The sequence below is a fragment of the Pempheris klunzingeri genome, chromosome 16 (genome assembly GCF_042242105.1).
Source record: "Pempheris klunzingeri isolate RE-2024b chromosome 16, fPemKlu1.hap1, whole genome shotgun sequence".
NCBI classification, from domain to species: Eukaryota; Metazoa; Chordata; class Actinopteri; order Acropomatiformes; family Pempheridae; genus Pempheris; species Pempheris klunzingeri.
Window position 1 is genome coordinate 9820180 of NC_092027.1, and position 20698 is coordinate 9840877.

The window sequence follows — 20698 nt, forward strand, 5'->3', positions numbered from 1 at the left end:
TGCATGTTTGCTTGCATATGTGTGTGTGGGTGCGTGCGTGCATGTGCGTATGAGTATGTGTGGATGGCTCATTTAAATTGTGGACCATATGAATTTCCATTACGCAGGGTTGACAAGGAAATGGCCCAATTTTTAATTGGTGGGGATTCGCCTGCGACAGAAGGTCATTGGCTGATAATATGTCAATTATCTGTCACACAGCTGAGAGAGCGAGCAAGAAAGAGAGAGAGAGAGAGAGAGAAGTAGAAGAGGAGAGGAGAGGTGAGCAGAGGATGGACATTTGCCTCATTTGACTTGTCAGCTATCTATCCCAGTCCTAGTGATCTGAGAGTCCAAACTCCACTCCACCACACACACACACAGACACACACACACACAGACACACACACACACACACACACACACACAGACACACACACACACGGGCAAAGTCACCTCCAGGCTCAACAGCAGGAACTCTTCAAAGCACCAGTCAGCTGTCTTTCTTTTGCTCTCCTTCTCCCTCTATTTTGTCCACATGCACTCCCAGGTTAAGACGCTTGTTTTAACTGCAGAGGAGATAAAACATGATGTGAGTTTTAATTTCATGGTTACGTGTCAGTGTACCTAAATCTATACTGGCAAAAACAATTTGATGTTCCCCCCCCCCCCCGCTGATTGGTATTTCTCTGTCCAAATATTTATTTTTACCCCCATTTTTGAACTGAATTTAGAATCTGAGCTTGTGCCGCTCTTCAAACTTGATCTTGGTCTCTCGCTTGGCTTTGTACTTGACAGCAGAATCCCGGAGGACATTCTTGTTGACACTAGTTTTGTCTGTCTGTTGGGCATGAGGTGATTGTAGTTGAACACCTTGACAAAAGCCTTGATCTGGGACTTTTTGTGTATCTTCTTACGCTTCAGGCTTATGGTCACCTCAAGGTTGATGCCTGCAATGAAATGCCTGCATGGCTGTGAGGACAGTAAATCATGCTAGATGATGCTTCTATTGAGGCAACATTGCCTCATCGCCTGGTTTCTCCTCCTTGTAAGAAAATGTCGACATATCAATATCATTAGGCCAATTGTTTTAATGCATAAGAACTTAAAGATGTCTTCGCTTTTATGTAGAGTAAAGGCTGGTACCACTAGGGAGCAGCAAAACATCAATGCTGCACAGTCACTGTCAGAAATAAAAGAGGAAGAAATAAAACCAGGTTACGCCAAAAAATCTCTCTTTTTTACACATAACGATAACTTTTCCATCAAAAAAGTGAACTTTTTTGCAAACTGTAGGTGTTTTTTCAAGTATGGGCATAAGTGCACATTTAAAATGTGCATTACTTACTTACATTTGCCTTCCTTACCCTCTTTCTATCTTTTTTCTCTTTGTTTTTTGATGCTGCTCTTTCACTCCGCTGAGGCTTCACTCAGATGTGACTTCAACACTTTCACAGACCGCTGGCCTCCATACTGTGTCTATATATTTGTGTAAAGCTTCGATTGTTCCTCCCCACTGCCTCCCCTTCACTTCCTCCTCCATCTCCCCCCTTCTCCTCTCTCACCCTCAGCCTGGCTTCTCCTCTGTGTCTTTTCATTCTTTTCATGCTCACCTTTTTTCTCCACACTTCACCCTTCTTTTTCCTCCTCCCTCTTCTTTTTCCCTTGCCTCTGTCACCCTCCTCTCCTCTCCCTCCCCTCCCAGTCTTTTCATCTCGACATGTGTGTTAATTTGGATGGAGAGGCTCTCGTCGCCGTGGCGATGCTTAGACGGGTGGATCGTGGTGGGAAGGCGCGATGCAGGGCCGAAGGGACAGATGCACGGAGCGAAAGATAGTGGAGGAGAGCTGGAGAGACATCTGATGTTCTCTCGCTGGGGCAGCCATGAGTGTAGTTACAATCTGTAAACACACACACACACACACACACACACACAGAGTGTTAGGGAAATGAACACAGGGGAAATCTGTGCCCTCTCAAACAGAGAAAATTAACACAACAGGAAATTGGTTTCTGCTTTCTGTGCAAATGTGACAGTATATCCCTTGATAAATGATATATAAATAATATGTGTAATTTATTTAGCTACAAAGGAAAATGGAGGGACGATGATTAGGATAGAAAATGAACGAGAGAGAAAGAAGTAAGTAAACTTTCATTCTTTAAATTAGAATAAATTACACTGTCAATAGATTGACAGGTATTTTTTGCTTTCTGGTGAAGAGTTACAAGAGAGGGTCGATACCGCTCTCATAACTTCAGCTAGCTATGGTTAGCTTAGCTGTGCACAAAGACTAGAAACAGGAGGACACGGACAGCCTGAGCGTAGCAGCACCTCTAATGCTTGCGAATTATCACGTTATATCTTCTTTGTTTACCTCACACAAAGTGTAAAAATGAGAGTTCACAGCTAGATGGTAGGTTATGTGCTTGTAGTATTTCTGAGCTGGAGGTAATAACTGTCTAAAGGCTCAGCTGGTTGCCTGGTAACAGTACGCATTCAACAAACAGACATATAACATATTATTAGTGAGCTTTAGAGGCGTTGGTGGATATTGTTACCGTAATACAGAGCCAGCTTTGCTCCTAGCTGTAACCTCATATGTAGCTTACAGACATATGCATCGAGAGAATAAGCATATTTCCAAAAACTACTGAACTACTCCTTTAAACTCTAAAAAAAATGAATTAGCTAACTCACAACACACACACACACACACACAAACACACTTTTCTTCTCTTTTTTCTCTTTCCACTCCTGTAAGACTCCTGACAGACTGTTCAGATGACCGTGCCAACCGAGAAATCAAACGCCATGGCAACGAGTGGCTTCTGTGATCACCGTGGATACGGTGAGACAGCTGACCACTTTGTAGAGCCCGCTTGTATGTACTTCTGTGTGTGTGTGTGTGGTTCGTTTAGTTGTACAGGAATCTGAGGACAACATAAATGTGTGTGGGTGTGCCAATGATTGTGTTTTCTTGCGTGTGTGCTTGTGTAGAAAACGGAGAAAGAAAACGGATTCAGGTTTGTGTGTGTCTACATTTGTGCACATGTGTGAGTGCGCTGGTGTTTTTCGTGTGTCCACATGTTAGACTGTCTGTGGCTGAAAGTCTCCCCAGGCCTTTTTCTGATCGACCACTACTGGGTGTTGTGGAGATGAAAGGGATTCTGGGAACTCATCTCACGCTATGAATCCTGGGTAAGTAGCGTGTGATGTGAGTACATCCTCATCACTCAGTGAAAGAAGGCTTTCATCCCTTATCTGTTCCCTCTATCAGTATCCCCTTTTTCTGTCTACTCTCCTCGTCCTCATTTCTTTCTTCCCTCCCTCGTCTTCAGTTTCTTCGCTTTTCTACAGTTGTATTTTTCCTTGTCTTTTCTTTTCCCTGCTCCCTGCTTTTCCCTCCTCGTTTCTTCTCCTCATTTTCATACCTATTTCCTCCTCTCCTCTTGAATCAGCTCTCCTCCCCTCTCACTCCCTTCCTTTGCTCACTTTCTTCTCAACTCCTCTAAACTCCTATCCATCCCTCCACTCTCACTGTTCCTCTTCCCTTCTCTCGTGTCCTTCTTTTTCCTCTTAGTTCCTTTCTTTTCATTTCCTTTTTCATCCCCTACTTCATCTTATCCCCATTTCCTTTCCTTTCCTCCCCTTAATGCTTCCTTCCTCACCCCTTTTCTTTCTTCTCTCTCCTCCTTCCCTTTTCCTTTCCTTTCCTTGCCTTTTCTTTCCTTTCCTTTCCACTCAACTCTTTTACATTCTTCTCCTCCCCTCTCCTGTGAACATAAAATGATCAAAGTGCCCATTCTGGCCATGACAGTTCAATTTTACCAGGGTGCGCACACACACACACACGCACGCACACACACACACACACACACATACACACACACACTCCTCCTTGTACATTTCAAAGGCTGTACATGCGTTAAGTGAGTTTATATGTGTTAAGAGACTTTGCATGCTTTTGCTTAAACAACTTGGATGGGTCAACTTTCAAATTGTTGTCTTATGATTATTCTTCTGAGGTAGATTTGACTTTTCAATTTTATGAACAAAACCTAGATGAAAACTTTATAAAACTGGCCACAAAGTTCTTATTTTAATTCCCCCTCTAAGCCCCTGTCGAAGTGCAGCTCTCAGATAACTGAAAAAACACAACATATGGGAAAGTTTTAGCGGCAGCAGTTAAGAAAGTAATAAGTATTTGGTGAAACACATTTTAACAGTTATAGTTTCCTTCCAACACTCATGATTAATGACTTTGACTTCACGGCCTAAAATGGCCATAAATCATGTGATCGATCACTTTATCCAGTCATTTTAAGGTGGATCATAGTGAAAGTGAAATCAAGATAATATAGCACGTGGCATTCGGTGCCCCTCCAGACTCCAGGCTGAATCAGACTAAATTAGGGGGATAACTAACAATTATTTTATTATTCTTCTCAAGAAGACCTCCTATTCTCAGGTTGTTTGTGTAATATCTGTGTGATTATATTTCATTATTCTATCTCAGTTAATCTTTTTGTCTGAAAAATGTCAGACAATTGTGAAAAATGGCCATCACTATTTCCCAGAACCCATTTGTCATAACATTAGTCAAAAGACTTTAAAGTTACATTGATATACAAAAAAAAGAAAAAAGAAAAGCAACAATCGTTAGGCTAAATCTGTGATGATGGAGCCAGCAAATGTACTCAACTAACTCAAATGAATAATTGCTTATCAAAATGGTTGCAGATTAATTTTCTGTTCATCGACTACTGGATTCGTGAGCAAATTGTTTCAGCTGTGATCTGAATCAAAACTAGATTTTGGAGCTAAAGCAGTATTAATGATGTGGTGATTATTCTGAGGGAGGCTCTTCTGACAGAGGCAGGAGGTCGGACAGATAATCTGCATATTTTGTCAAAGTTCATGATTCACCTCCAGCAATGACCCAAACTGAACCAGTCGTTTAATCACCAATGCCATGGGAAGCCTGATTTCTCCAATAAACATTAAACCAATTTCTTTGTCTTAAAACTTTTATTGCGTTTTAGTTAGTAGAAGATACTACCAACAAATTAATTATGATGTATTATCAGATCCTCAGCAATGCTCATCCAGAGTAGCTCTCATCACCACGCCCCATTTTGGGGGAAAGCAATGTCCCACAAAGACAGTAAACACACATAAACAAGCCAATTTAAATCAATAACTTTATGCCAAAGAGATGCTGTGGAGTTGGTTGCACCAGGATTTAATCTCACATCACTGATCTCCAATTTGTTCCCCTGACAAACAACTCCTGAAAAAGATCCTGATCCTGGTTTTTAATGGCTCCAAGCTACACGCTAATGCTTTATGCTCATCTACCAGTGTGTGAAATTAGTCACCTGCGTTTCCTGACCCTGTACCAGCTTAGCTTATTTAAGGGGCACAAAGCCAAACCAATTTTACTTGCATGAATTTAACATTAACAACTGTAGACTAATGTTACTAACACAGATGCTTTCAGTCACAGCACATGCAGGGCAGGACAGTAGCAGAGAGACTGTGAGCGCTTGTCCTCTGCTGAATCAAGGAAGCTCATAATTGCATAAAAATTCATATGTGAAAGATTAGCCTGTAGTTGGACCCATGTGCTTTATTGGCTGCTAACAGTTAACTCCTAACTGGAGCTCAGGCTACACTGACCGGGCTAATGTAAGCTAACCTTAACTTAAAGGCTATAAGGTAACGAGCACAGTGCTAATGCTAGTTAGCATACTGTTAGTAGAGCAGGACTGAAAAGTAAAATATATCAACGGTAATTTTCTAAACTGGAGACTCATTAAGGTAGAAACAGGTGTCGGTAGGACACCTCTGACCACTGAGTGGAGTGACTGACCTTAATACACCAGACTGATGCTGGAGAATGAAGGGACGTGACTGAAAGTGGATCAAATTAACCTTTTCTGTACATCTTCCACTTTCTAGGTCAAGCAGAGTGGGTGTATATTTGCCTTAATGTCATTCATAAAGTAATTTAATTCAGGTGGTTTTTCTATTGAAGTTGTTTTGTACCATTTAAGTCGTATTGCAAGCCGTGCTGATCTACTATAGGTTAAGCAAAGACAATATAGATAATTAGAATTAGCTCTACCTTTACCAGCTGCAGCATTAAACTGATGCTTAAATATTAGTGTATCAGTATATTTGCATTGGCCATTCTGCACGAGTTCTTTTACTTTTGATGCTAATTGTTTACTTATTTTTTTATTTATATTCATGGCCTACCCTGTAGTACTGCTACCTTTAGGTACCCCTCTGAATGTCAGACAGTGTCTATGGTAACCAGTGGCATTGTGTTGCTATAGAAACAACTGTACTCACGGTGAAGCCAGATGTAGTTAGCATCTCTTGATTAACTAGCAATTAGCTAGCTTGACTGTGAAACCGCGAACGGACAAGTGGGGAAAAAAACGGTGATCAGAAGCTAATGAAACTAAAGAAGTTAGCTTTCCTTACACACATAAGGAAATGCAGCTTCACCAGGTTGAAGTTAGCTACAGAAACAACACGAGAGTAGTCACGTTTTACTATTAATATTGTTTTAATATTAGCTAGCTAACATTGCTTCACTTTTTTAAGACTACTTCCGGGTACTCAGCAGCTACGGAAGGTGAATTTCTGGACGTTTGGTGACAAAAAGTGTCTGAAAATAGGAACTTTTGAGACAGAGCTGAGCTGAAAAGGGGAGACATGAATCCAAGTAGAAGCAGAGGACTGGAGTCAGACTATTTGTATATGAGACAATTGGACACTGGATAATAATAATATCAGTGGACTAACCTGTGGTGGAAACATGGCGTGCTTGTGACTGACGTAACTTCTGAGTCTGGTAAGAGGAGCAAACACAGATCTGTGGCTTTCCTGATTGCACAATGGCCTCTATGAACTAATACAAGGCCACTATGCAGTGTGGATGTGATTATGTTGTTCGTGATGAGGTCCACAAACAGATGCCCAGCACCATGGACAGGAGCAGCAGGCTGTGTAACCTGTGATATGTGTTTTTATGCAGCCTGTGCAGAGGTCTGATTGTTGCTTGTTGATGTGCACCTCGTAAAATTAGTCTGTTTTTGTGGTTGTTTTTCACACTGCTTCATACTTTTATCTGAGCTTTCTAATACAGTAGGAAGATGATTCGGAAATACAGCACCTGCAGTCATGTATCTGTATCAAGTTTTAGTGTTGTTTAATCTTGATCATTATGGATTAATTTAACTTAATTTTCCATTGATTTGACTAACTGACTAATGATTTTAGTTATAATTTTGATTGGATGATAAATCTGATATCTATGCGACATCCGTAGTTGCAATAATTGGCTGCTTCCAGTTTTATCATATTCAACATTTTTAAATTCTAGTACTCACAAACATAAATAAATGATTCAAGGTTTCTCCACTAGAGTTATATCCCTTTCAATGTGGAAAAGACATTTAGTCCTTAATGACAATATGACTGAACGGTTTAACATTTAATGAGATATTAAAAACCTAATTAACAGGAATTTTATACTTTATTTTCTATGTGAATCCTGGCGGGCCTACTAGGGACAAGGAATTATTTGCGTGCCAGTTAAGTTGGGCTGCTCTGGGTCAAACTCCAGGACTGTTTTTATCTTCCGGTTTGTCACTTATAAAGTTAGCATTGCAAGAAGATGATGCTTTCTTCTATTTTCCAGTCTCCAGTTCCTTTCCTGCCTTCTCATGGTTCCTTTCATCCTTCAACAAATGCCCATCAACATGTCTGCTCCTCACAGGTTGTTGTTATACCTTACGTGTCTTGCAGGCTTCGCACATTTATTCAATGTCCTTCCGACAGACATCTAACACATTCTGTTTGTATTAATATGCATGGACAGTTACACTCCAACACTTTAAACTCAGCAAGCGCACTCACACACATATTTTTGTAAGGAAATGCGGCTTCACCAGGTTGTGTTTTTCTTTCCTCATCCATCTCCTCCTCCTCCTCCTCTCTGTGTCTGCTCTCACTTGTCTCGCTTTCTCCATCTTTCTCCTACCCTGCCATCCTCATCTTCCTCCTCTGTTCCCCTGCGTCACTCTCTCAATACTGATGTATGATGCAATGAAACAAAACGTGACAGTCAACTTTTTTCCTCTTACTCTGTTCCCCTTAGACCTGTCTCTCCCTTTCTTCATTCCTCTCTCTCCTTCTTTATTACCTTTTTTCTTCATCTCCTTCTCTTTTTGCTCTCCGTTTTCTGTCTCCCCTTCCTCCCTCTTTCCCCTTTTCCCCTCATCTCTCTTCTTCTTGCTGCCTCTCATCTTGCTCCTCCTTTCCCTCTCCAGAGTCCTCTTCTTTCCGTCTGTTTCATTAACAAGATTTATCTTCTCTAGTAATTACAGTACACACACACACACACAGGCACGTGCATGCACACACACACACACACACACACACACACACACACACACACACACAGAAAGACACGCACACAGACAGACGCACACACACACACTGTATGTAGTTATACATCCCTGTGCTGCAGTACCACTTTTCTACCAGTCAGGGTCACTGTGACACTGTGACGAAAAGAGCAAGGGAGGGGGGAGGATGACTTAGACTGGATTGGAAGAGGTGTGTGTGAGTGTTTGTGTCAAGGAAGGCCATTAAATGCATGTATATGTATATTTGTGTGTATAAGTGTGTGTTTCCATGACACTGCTAGACTGCAAACTTGCATCAGGTTGGCACCGTGACGCGATCACACAAACACAATTTGAAATGAACACCATCCACACTGAATAAATTGCATTCTGCTGGTAACCTCTGCCTTTATTTTCCAGTTAATTTTAATTTGAATCCATAATACACACTCATAGTGCCTTAATGCCCTCCTGAAGGCCACACATCTGCCTGTGTATGTGTTTGTATGCGTGTCTAGATAAAAATCATCAAGGTTCCCAATATTCTTATTGCGTGCAAGTACTTTAGATTCAGAAACAAGAGGCTTTATGACTGCAAATATTTGCACAGCTAGATGAGCTGGATGAGGCGTTAATGGAGGCACTTTTCAAAAGTTCAACATTTATTTGTCTTTCGGTCTGTTAGCCCACAGGCCTTACGCTCCCTGATATCATAATCCCTCTAAAGTAATGGGCCCCGCTACTGACAGAGCCTGATTGATGCCAGTTTCCCCTTCATGCGGAGCTAGCTAGCTAGTTGACATTGACAGAGTGACTGACAGAGAGGTTGACAGAGTGACAAAAGCAGAGTGACTGGCGTGCATCATCGCAGCGTTTCTGACTGACACAAAGACTCAGTGGATGATGTTTTTTTTAATACAATTCTAGCCCCAAAATTATTACAAAAGAAGTGTATTATTTTATTATTTTACAAAGTTTAAATGTGAAAGCCTGCCCTTTAGATGGTTGAAATAAGCAGTGTATTTTTTCTTGCTGTGAACCTATAAGAGACTTTTAGAACATTAAACAACTTTAATACACTAGTCTGTGTATATGATGTTGTAGAAAAAATATATATTATCAGTTGAAAATGAGTAGTTTATGTGTTATTTTTTCAGTATCTGATTATGTACTGGTCTTCCTAACAATGAGCATAACTTCAATGTTGTACGGTTTTAGGCTTGTGGTCACATACATGCAGTTAGGGGTGATTTGTAATTAAATGATTCGCAATATGTGTTCAGTCTAATTTTAAAACGCATGTGTTTTCTCTTCTGCTTGACTCTGTCTCAGTCCTAGTATAAGGGAATATTTGAACTACAGTCAGGTTTCAGAAAATCCCATTTCACTGAAACCTGCTTTTTATATTTCAACAGCATCAGAAAAGAGGTTGATGCAGGAAATGTCTGTGCAATGATCATGTTAGACCCTCAAAAGGCCTTTGATACTGTAGATCATGGTATCCTGCTGTTAAAGCTAAAGGTCATGTGGTTTAGCAAGTTGGCTATTGAACTGGTCAGTTCTTACACAGATAGTGGAGGTCAGAGGGATGTTTTCCAAAGCTTTTACTATCAGATATAGGGGTCCCGCAAGGAAGTGTGCTAGGGTCACTGTTTTTTATGACTTGAAGGATATAACCTTTTTCTCTATGCAGATGTTTCGGCTGTTCTCATGTCTCATAAAGATTTAGCAGTTGTGAAAAAGTCTTTGAGTGACGTTGCTGTCTGTATCTCCTAAAGAATTTTTTTTTCTTCCTTTTTTTACCAATCTATGAGCGTTTTCCAAACCAGCATGTGCTTGCTTCCTCCTGCGTGCTTCAAACAGTGGCATAGACTAACAGATGGCTGGTCCACACACACACACACACACACTGATCACAGCAGAGTTGGGCTGTTTTGGGTATGCAAATATGGACGCGTCTTAAAAAAAAAAAACATGTTGCATTTCACTGTGTTTTTACAATGTAACTCAGTCTTTGTCAATGAGTTGTACTGTTTAGTTTTTGTCTGGAAGAGTTTCATTTGTAGTTACTTGTTTAAACAGTATTTGGTGTACACAGTTTCATCAATGCATTGACTAAGTATGTAAAATGTACAAGAACACATGTTTAAGAAATGTGTCATACTTTTCTATCTTGTGTTTTCTGGTTTGATTTTTGGTCCACAGTTCAGGGCAACTACAATACTATGTTAATAATTGATCCACTCAAGATGATTTAGTAAAAGTTATCTGTATGACTTTCCGAACAATGACACAGCATTGACATCTATATGCTATGTAAAGATATAGTGAGGTAATGGTGACCTGAGCAGAGAATGAAGTTGGACGTAATCAGACAGCCGCGAATGCATGTTGGTGCATGTGAATCCACGAATCGTTCAGTCAGTTCCCGTAATACTCAAAAACCTGACCAAAGCACGAGTCAGAGCTGGAAGGTGGAAGATGCACATTTTGTCTGAGATGCTGAGTTATTGTATAGAGAACCTTAGTGTCCTGATATTGTTTTAAGATTTTTCAATGTTGGTGCTGCTTTGATACCTGAGTTTGGTTGCAATTCCAAAACAATACTTTAATATGTCTTAACCCCTTTAACTTTTACAGATGAAGACGAGACAATCTGCTCAGTACATCAGTGGGTGGGCAGAATTTAGCCTGTATAAAATATAGTTGAAAGTTAGAGAAGTTTCTTGATTTAGATCAGGTTATGCATCAGAATGCCAGCAGTGCACACATGCATGCAGGAACGCACCCATACGCACATGCACACATGCAGCAGAGAGAGTAGGCAGAGACACACATTCATATATGCAACGTGGAAATGCAGTAATAATGACAAGCTCTATAGAGGCGTGTAAATGTTATTTGAGTTCACTTCGTATGCGTTCCTACTTTTATGTGTGTGTGTACATAGTTTTGTGTGTTGTGTCCGTTATTGTGTGTTTGTGAGTGTGCAATGATGTGTGTCGTGTACTCAAGCCAGGAGTGTATTGTTGTCACCCTAGGCCCTCTAACATTTACGCTTTCCACACTAACGCACACACACACATGCATATAAGCACACACAGTAGTAGCAGATGTCTACCTTGTCAAGAGAGCAAACCAAGAAGTGTGCCTATGTGGATCTGTGCGCATGTGTGTGCGTGAGTGGTCTGTGTGTGCGTGAGTGGTCTGTGTGTGTGTGTGTGTGTGTGTGGTTGAGCACAAGCACAGGTGTGTGTCGGTTGATAAAGTTTATCAGCTCAGGGCACGTTGCTGCCAGCAACCAGTGTTGTGAAGGGAAAAGGCCACGCAGACAAAATGTGTTTATGTGTGTGTGTGAGCCAGCACGTGTGTGTGTGTGTGTGTATGTGTGTGTGTGTGTGTGTGTGTGTGTGTGTCCGTCCTTGGGGAGGAAGATGGCAAACACAAGCACTGCTGATGACCCTCTCCTCATCTCAGAAAGACACGCATATACGCACGCACACATGCACACACAGCAAATGATTTAAATCCATTTTGAAGAGGAAAAGCTATCAGCATATTTATAAGTTGATATTTCAAACACACCAATGACTGCAGAGCCCAAAACATTACTTTTTTGTGAGTGAAGGCATTGAAATAGATCTCCATGAAGAGGCTGAGCTGAGCAATTTCCACACACAACAACAGGATACACACTAACATACACACTGCTCCGAGATTCTTGTCTAAGCCAAATTTTCAGAATGTCTGCAAACCAAATCCAAACATCTTGTTTTGTAACTCCGGGGCTAATATGCAATACAAACGGGCATTAAACTAACACAGATAGTCCAAATAAAGTATCACCCCAGCATTTGACTTGTTAGTTTAGCTTCAGTAGCCTGAACGGCAGAGAAATCCTCAGTGGCTAAAACCTTTGGACTTGCTTGTAAAATTTGTGGAGAATGCTAGTGAGTGACATCCTTTGCCCTTCCAGTTCCTTCTGAAGTGCCTCTGGGCCAGGCACTTGACCCCTCAGTGCTGCAATTGGTCAGAGGCTGAAAAAGCATGACTTAGCTCCCAGCTAAGGGTCACCGTAAACCTCTGAAACTGCTCATTCACTTAGAAAAAGAATGTTTTGGTCAACTAACCCAGTTTGTATTGATGCGATGCATGCTTTAACCGCTCTAGTTAAATATTCATACCCTTTCTCTGCACAATCGAATCAATACTGACTGTTTTGAAGGTGGGATTTCTATGCAGAGCTGTAACTCTATGCAGTCATCTCAGTGGTTTTAAACTAACTCTTACTTGATTTGTTGTGGTAGCTTTATTGTGCACGAGAGTGTTCAGGTAAGACTCAACGTGTTTTGGGGTATTTTGGGTTATATTGTAGCGCTTTAACAGAAGTCATGGTGACACCTCAACCACACATGTAACCATTAGTCAACCCTGTTGTGCCTGGTTAAACTTTTTCTCAGTTTTGTCAACCCACCCAGTCATTCATTCATACCTTTACCCAACCTTCTACATCTAGAGCTAAACAATTAGCTGGCTATTGATAATCTTACTAATGATAAATTATAAAATAATATGACAATGTATAATAATAATTTTGCTAGAGATGGCCCCATTAAGCAATTTGGTTATTGGCCATGGCGTGACTGTTCCACATTAAATTCAGTGTCTTAATCAACGTCATTATAAAATTCAACCAAAATCAGTGTTTCCTCTATCAGTTTAATACACTGAGTCACGGTGGGCTGCTGAATTTTAGTGCCACAGCAACCTCTGGACTCTTGTGACGTTACCCAAAGATGGCCCTAATGAGTTACAGATTACAGACGAGTTAGAGGGTGGATTTTAGGTCTGGATTTTAAAATTTTGGAAAAAGAGAACCCTGATATCACATCAGTATCTGGTATCAGCAGATTTGCTGAGTTGAAATATCAGAATTGGTATCAGGAGAGAAAAAATTGGATTGTTGCATCCCAGATAATAAACTGAGTATTTTGGGGTTTGGGATTGTTGGTTGGACAAAACAAACAGTATGAATAAATGTCCTATTGGGGATTATTTTCATTATTGTCTGCTCTATTGTCGATAGTCACAGCCCCACATTAATTGCCTCATCCTTCCTCTGATTTACTTCCTTTCTCCTTCCTTTCAGCTCTTTGCATACCTCTCCCATCTCACCTCCCTTCTTCAAGTAACATTAACACAGTAACGAGTCTCCTGATGAGTAATGGTACACAGGAGCACCATTAGTTTTGACCAAGCAATTGGTAGAAAACATGCCAAGTGGACAAGTCAAAGATTAATACTTGAAAGTATGTTAATACAGTGTTTACATAAACCTATATGCTCACTTGGACATTATGAAAGCATGTTATGGATGTTGAATGTCCAATAGAGAAGAGATTCATTGATCTGGTGCTAAAATTGCTTTTAAGAGCCAGTCTTTCAGGAGTAACACAAAATGTGAATGTTCCTGCATTAAAAGGGATGCTGTTAGTCAGTGTTAGGAGGTGTCACATGACTAAGCATCCTTGAATGCACCAAGAAGGACAGTTGATAAACAGTCTCTGCTCACAGCTGCAGTACCATGCAACGATAATGTAACTTTGATAAAAAAAAATAAGGCTGATTAAATGTCGCTGTGATGGATTACCCATCTTAAGCAAGTTTCAAGTATCTGCAGATTCATCTGCATAGCACACCGAAAATGAATGTTGAGATTGTTTTGTTGGTCAGAGAGAGAGGCAGAATCGGTAAAATGAAACAGACACACTGTCCTCAGAAAGTTGAAGGTTTGAATGTGACTCATGATGTTTATCACATGTGATTCAGTCTGTGTGTCGCCGCTGTCTAACGCAGTGGACTCAACTTGAATATAATCCTCAAAATTAGTACGTGCACTAGATGGCACTGTTGCCTTATTTCACTTCACACACGCACACACACACACACACAAAAACAAGCACAGTTTGGCAAACACAACGCTATCTAAGGCTCAAGAGATGGAGAGACGCTTTCTGTCTGTCTCTCTCTCTTCCTCACTCTCTGTCTTTCTCTTTCACACACATACATACACATGCTTTCTCCGCCGGCTGTTTTCTCTCTCCCTCTTTCACACACACTTACATTACCTCTGTCTGTTCATCCACTGTAATGCATAGCTATTAGAAAAACAGACAGCCCATAATGCTAAAAACCCATTGTTACAGCAGCCAAGTGATGGAAAATCAGAAAGATTTACAGTATGCACTACGTATGCAGTGTTGAAGAAGTGTATGAGTCATGAAGTTACAAAAAGGGTGTAGCATGTAATCATAAGCTGCTGCAGTAGAGACAGACAGGCTGCAAAGCCCTGCCAACATTCATACACTTACCATCAGTTACGTTCACTCGCACCTACAAGCTGCATGTTTCTGCAGTCATCTACTGTCAGCACCACTGGAAGAGTTTTGTGTGGTGAAGTGCTTTGCTGAAGAGCACTTCAGGAGAGTGGATTACCTCTCAGTTACTACTCCCACAGTTTATTGTACCTGTGGGGATTTAAAATGTCATCTGCCTAGTCACCAAATCGCTTCTCGTCTTTTGAGGAGGCCGCCACCCAAATGAGGCCAAACCAAATACAGACTGCTTGTGTGCATTTGCAGTCATCATTGCTGTGTTCTAAAAAGCACTTCATCCAATCTCAGTGAAGTGTGTTTCTGTCAGGAGAGGGAGATGAGAGGTTGAACCACGACCCAAATTCAGTTAATACCAAGAAAACACCATCACCTCCACTTGCTTATCAAAACAGGCACACACCAAGGGAACACATGGACGGGAACACACAGACTGTTTTCACCGAAAAAAACGGCATCATTAGCCGTTTGTTCAAATGCTTTAAATGACCAATGTTTATGCTTTAGTGTTAAGTGACCTCCTGTGGTCATGCCACGAATGACTGTCCCCTCTCAGAGGTAAAGGCATATATAGTGTGATGTTGGAGTTGTTAGGGGTGGGAGGTTGTGAGTACAGAGTGTCTGATTTCTACACTTACAGTGGACTGCCTCAAACCACCAATTCGAGGCGCCATCTTAAAAAGTGATCATATTGGTCTTTTTTTTAAGTCACTGACACCTTCGTGGTTTAGTTATGACCATTTGTTGGACTCAGAGTAAGACCTAATAGAACGAGTATCTCCTGAATATGTAGTACAGCATATGTTCTGGTTTTGGCTGTGAAAGAAATGGTTTAAAATTGATTAACAAATGTATGTATTTATTCATTGTTGGCGTCATTTATTAAGCAAAAATGCTAGTCATTTGCTGGTTTCAGCTTCTAAAATGTGTGGATTCATCTTTTCCTACCTATTTCCATTTCACCTTACCGCAAGATGTATGTTACAATGAAATCGCTTACATAAATCACTGAGTTGTCAGTTGATTTGGTATATCTAGCTAAAACACACGCCACCCTTGTATGTGCAATAAGGTTACAGTAAATATCTGAATCACCTTTCACTTTTATGGAATACAATTCAACAGCAGTCCAAACTACAGCCTCCAAAATGACCATAAAGTTGAATCATTGTCTCTCTAAAATAGTTTCAGCAGAAACCGACCATTATAACCTTGATAAATGAAGGCTGTTGCATTACACTGCATTAGTTTCATCCAGGTGTACCTATTAAACTGGCAACTGTATATAACCGGAGAGGACACCTCAATGACAGTCAATTTAAAGTTAGTAAAACATTTAATCAAGATTTGCAGACAGGTCACAATTCATCATCAATCATCGTTTCAAGTTTGACCTCTGTTCATCATCAGTGAGCCAGTAAGGAGTGCCAGGCACACACCTCTGAAACACAAGAGCAAAACAAATTTGCTCTTTTGTGGAGCTGACAGTTAAAATACTAAGATGCTTGCCAAGAAACTATTGCAGCGGGTCAATAAAAGCGAACAACTAAATCACAAACTCACAAACACACTCAACTAAACTTTTTTTGCTCTGCATGAGGGCGTTCAAGTGAAGTAGGAGGTGAGGACAGCCTGACTGACTGCTTGCTTAGCAGGACACAAAATGGCTGCAAAATTTGGCCACAGACACCGAGCTGTGACAGTTCAGCCATCACATCTGATTTAACAAAGTTGCTGTTTGAGTCCTCACACAGACAGTGGCCAATACTGTTGCTGCTGACGGTGCTCCCTCAGGAAGTGTTCCTAACTGCCATACATCCTGTACAACCACAATCCTGTAACCAGCTGGCTCCGAACAAAATGTTTTGACAGATTATCGGGTTAAAATTCCATCTGTTCAACACTAAGTTTCATAAAAGTATACTACAACAATGGCAGAAGTACATTAACGCAAGTACTGCACTTAAGTTAACTTTTTAGGTACTTTCATGCTTCTAAATACTACTCCAGTACATTTCAGAGAGAAATATAACAGTTTTTTAGTCTTATTCACCCTCTACATTTATTTGACAGCCTCATTTACTTTTTACATTAGCAGATTATGATTTTCAGTAATAAATATGATGCATTTTTGTATATTAAATGGTTCCATTTCGTTTTGTGAGCATATTAGTTCATAGATGGTAGCCTGACTCAACAATAGCTCATTAAATAACTGATTGAATATGTTGGAGGTGCTGTGTGAATATCAATTGTGTGATATTAGTGAACTTTATTTTGTGAGGCGCCCCCCCTTTGCCATAGAACTGTGTAGTAACAATCTGACAATATTAATTATGTAATAATAACAATCAATACTTTTATTTTTGATACTTTAAATTCTGCCAATTGTGCTGTACGTTACATTTTGTATTACTGTACTGTATTTACTAAAGTCAAAAGATCTGAAACCTCCTAACCCCCCTACCCCAAAAAAACTTTCTCCTTCAGTTTTCAGTATGTCAACAATAACAGTCACATAACCTGCTGTTTAGCCATCTGCAATACTGCAAGTCAGGGATTCTTCAGCTTTTCAAGCTGAGATCCAAATCAATAGTCTCTCCTCCTCCTACTCCTCCTCCTCTTCAGGAGCCAGACTACTTTCCTCCCAACACCTTGTACTGTAGCCCAGTGCAAAACCATACTAAGTATATAGCCAAGGCCTAAACGCAGAACATTTGTCATCCTCTCTGTAGGAAGTGTTTCAATGTCACCTCCTGCACAGAGATCAAACAGTTAACCCGGAGATTGAATGACCTTGAATCATCCAAAAAATATTTAATAAAAGAGGAGTCAAACTAGGATGGTTGCCAGTATTTTATATTTCATCGCCATGAGAAAACCTGAGTAAGCCTGTAGCCTGTGTGAACACTCAGCTACTGTATTTTAGATAATTCAAAATTGAACTCAGAGGATTCGGGAGGTTTCTGGGTTGCCAAATATTACTGAAATACTGCTTTGCAAAAGTATTTCAGCTCCCATAATGTACACTAAGCTGCTGCAGAGATATACCATGGGTCATTTGCACATACACATTGAGGTGAAGATGAAATACTATCATTTTCATGTGGTTAAAGGTCCCTCCCTCATAGAGGAGTGTTGCAAAGGTGGGGGGCAGATGGTGAAGAGACAGACAAGAGAAGTAGCTGAGGAAAGGAAAGGGAAAAGGGAGGAAGACGGTGTGTTTCAGCATGTCAACACTTAGATATTTCCTCCACAGCACTCTGTCTCTCTTCATATCTCACCCAAGTGTCAGGGGAGTGGGCGGCAGAGCCTGTCTGGAGAGACCACACACACGTTTAGGCCTCAGACAACTAGCCTTGGCAGCGCTGGTTGGTATCATGAACAGGGAAGTAACACATACTGCAGTTTTGTACAAAATGTGCTGTGTGAAGTCATTAACGACAGCAGGGATTGCGACGTTCTAGTTAAGTCAGCGGTATTGTGTAGTTTTATAGTTGCAGACAGAAGAGATGCAATGCATCTCAGCCATGCTGGTGGCATGGCTTTAGGGATGGCAATGTCAGTCTACCCATTAAATCAGCAAACGATAACATGCTAACACGTGAAACTAAGATGCTGATGTTACCATTTAGCTTGAAGCACTGCTGTGCCTCACAGAGACGCTAGCAGGGCTGCAGACGTTAAATCTTCCTGAAATACACGTTTCTGTGCTGCCAGTTAATTCACAAATCTCTCAAATATAGTGTCAATATGCTGAAATTACATCATCTCTCTATGGTAGAGCAATGCCTAATGATAATTTTATTAAACCCTGTAGTGGTCGTTTTTTCTGAAACAGAAATAGCACCTTACTGCAAAAGTATCACTGGTCAAAGTAATAAAAAGTTTCTGAGGGTGATCAAAATGTTGGGAAGCAAAAGGCTGCTAAGGCCACATAACTTATATGGCCGCTTAGACTAGAATGCAAACTGCAGTATTTTGGGGAAACCCATAAACTCCCTTCATTGGTAATTTGATTCGCTCTTTCTGATATCTCCCAAATGGAATGAGTTATAGAGTCAGTTACATCTTACATTTGCACCGTATCGTCCTGCCCTTCAGAGAGACAACCTATTTGTCACGCTTGGACAGACTTCAGCCATTGCGGCAAGATATAAATTGATCTTTCAGATGGAGAAACCACGATTGTTGACAGCCGTAACAAACATTTCAACGGTGACTTATTAATTGGCGTCATGTCGGAAGTGTAAACGATGTCTACATATAATTCAAGGTGAGCAAATGTTGACTTGTACTAATAAGTCTACATTTGGTTTCACAAACACATTGTTTTATTTTGTTGTTGCTGGTTTATTGGTGTTAATTGTGACAATGGATTCAGATGACACAAAGGAGACATTCAAACCTCAAATATCCTGCTCTCCTTCACCTACAGCAAAAAGGAAACAAACTAGCCAAATGAGGAAAGTATTCAACCACTTAACTCTTTGCCCAGTCTTGGTGAATTAGGAATAGAGAGCTGTTTCTAATCTGCCCATAATGTCAAAGTGAATTTGTAGTTGATCTGCAGTCAAGTTAGGTGTCAGAGTGCAGTCAGTTCGGCTTTTTACACATATGTCATGTATTGTATTGTAAGAGGAGCCTGTGAGTAAACACTCCTGGAAAAAGACACATAACAGTAAGTTTGGATTTGCCAAAAACAATGTAAGTGGGGAGTGCATGAGCCAAAAGAGTTATCTGGCAAAACTGAAACTGAAGTCTCACTGTTCTGTAAAGTGTTATATCTGTCTGATACCAGACTCAAGTTATCACCCGTATAACAACATCTCTATCTTGAAGCACAGCTGTGGTAGTATCATGCTTTGGGGGCTTTTTCAGAGTCACGAGATGAAAGAATTGCAAGGAAAGATGAAACGATGAATAGAGCCAGAATACTGGAAAATCCTTTAGCAGAACCTGTCTAAGACTGCCAAATATCTGGGATTCGGGTGAGGGTGTGTTTTCCAAGATGATAGTGATCCTAAGCATAGAAGCAGATTAAATCTGGAATGAGTTCAGAACAAAATTATGAAAGTCCTTGAGAGGCCTAGCCAAATAAACACTTGAAATTGATTGTACAATTTGTGGACTGACTTGAAGATAACTGTTCAGGTGCTCCTCATCAGATACAAAACCATTTAAGCAAATCTGCAAAGAAGAACAAAAAGAAACAGCCAAAATCCAGATGTGCCAAGCTGATATAGAGATATCTAAGAAAACCCCCCAAAAAGACAAAGCTTTAATTGCTGCTTGAGGCACCTGTACAAAGTAGTCCGTTTTGGAGGTTGAACACTAATTTTACTTTTGATCCCTGTATTTCATTTTGAAATACGCAGGCACAGCCCAGTTACAATCAGTGCAAAGAGAAACTGCAGAGTGAATGTGTCCTTCTTTCATGTGAGGGAAGACCTGTCTAACATGAAAACCTAAATACTGTTGGAGCTAAAAGCGTTCGAGGTAAACACAGAAAAAAGCAACATGGTGATTTTTAATATATTTATAGTAACATTTTACACATGAGTCAATGCATCACTGGATCACTTAAAGGCATTAAGCGTCAGGTTGAACATTTTAACGCAGCCATATGCAAATTCATCAGTGCTAATAGACTTTTAAGTAATTTATGCAAACACGACTGTAGTAATACTGAGACTAGGCCTCAGACAAAAAAGTGTAAAGGTTAAGAAACTTTGTAGAAAACATCTTTCATATATGGTAGCTTTGATAAGATACAATAAATAAACAAACAACCTGTGAGGCATCAAAGGCGACAGGCCGAGATCAGAGAGAGGGAGAAAGCAGCCAGGCTTATACCAACCCAGCACTTTGAACCAACTGCCTTTCGCCTGTTGGGTTGG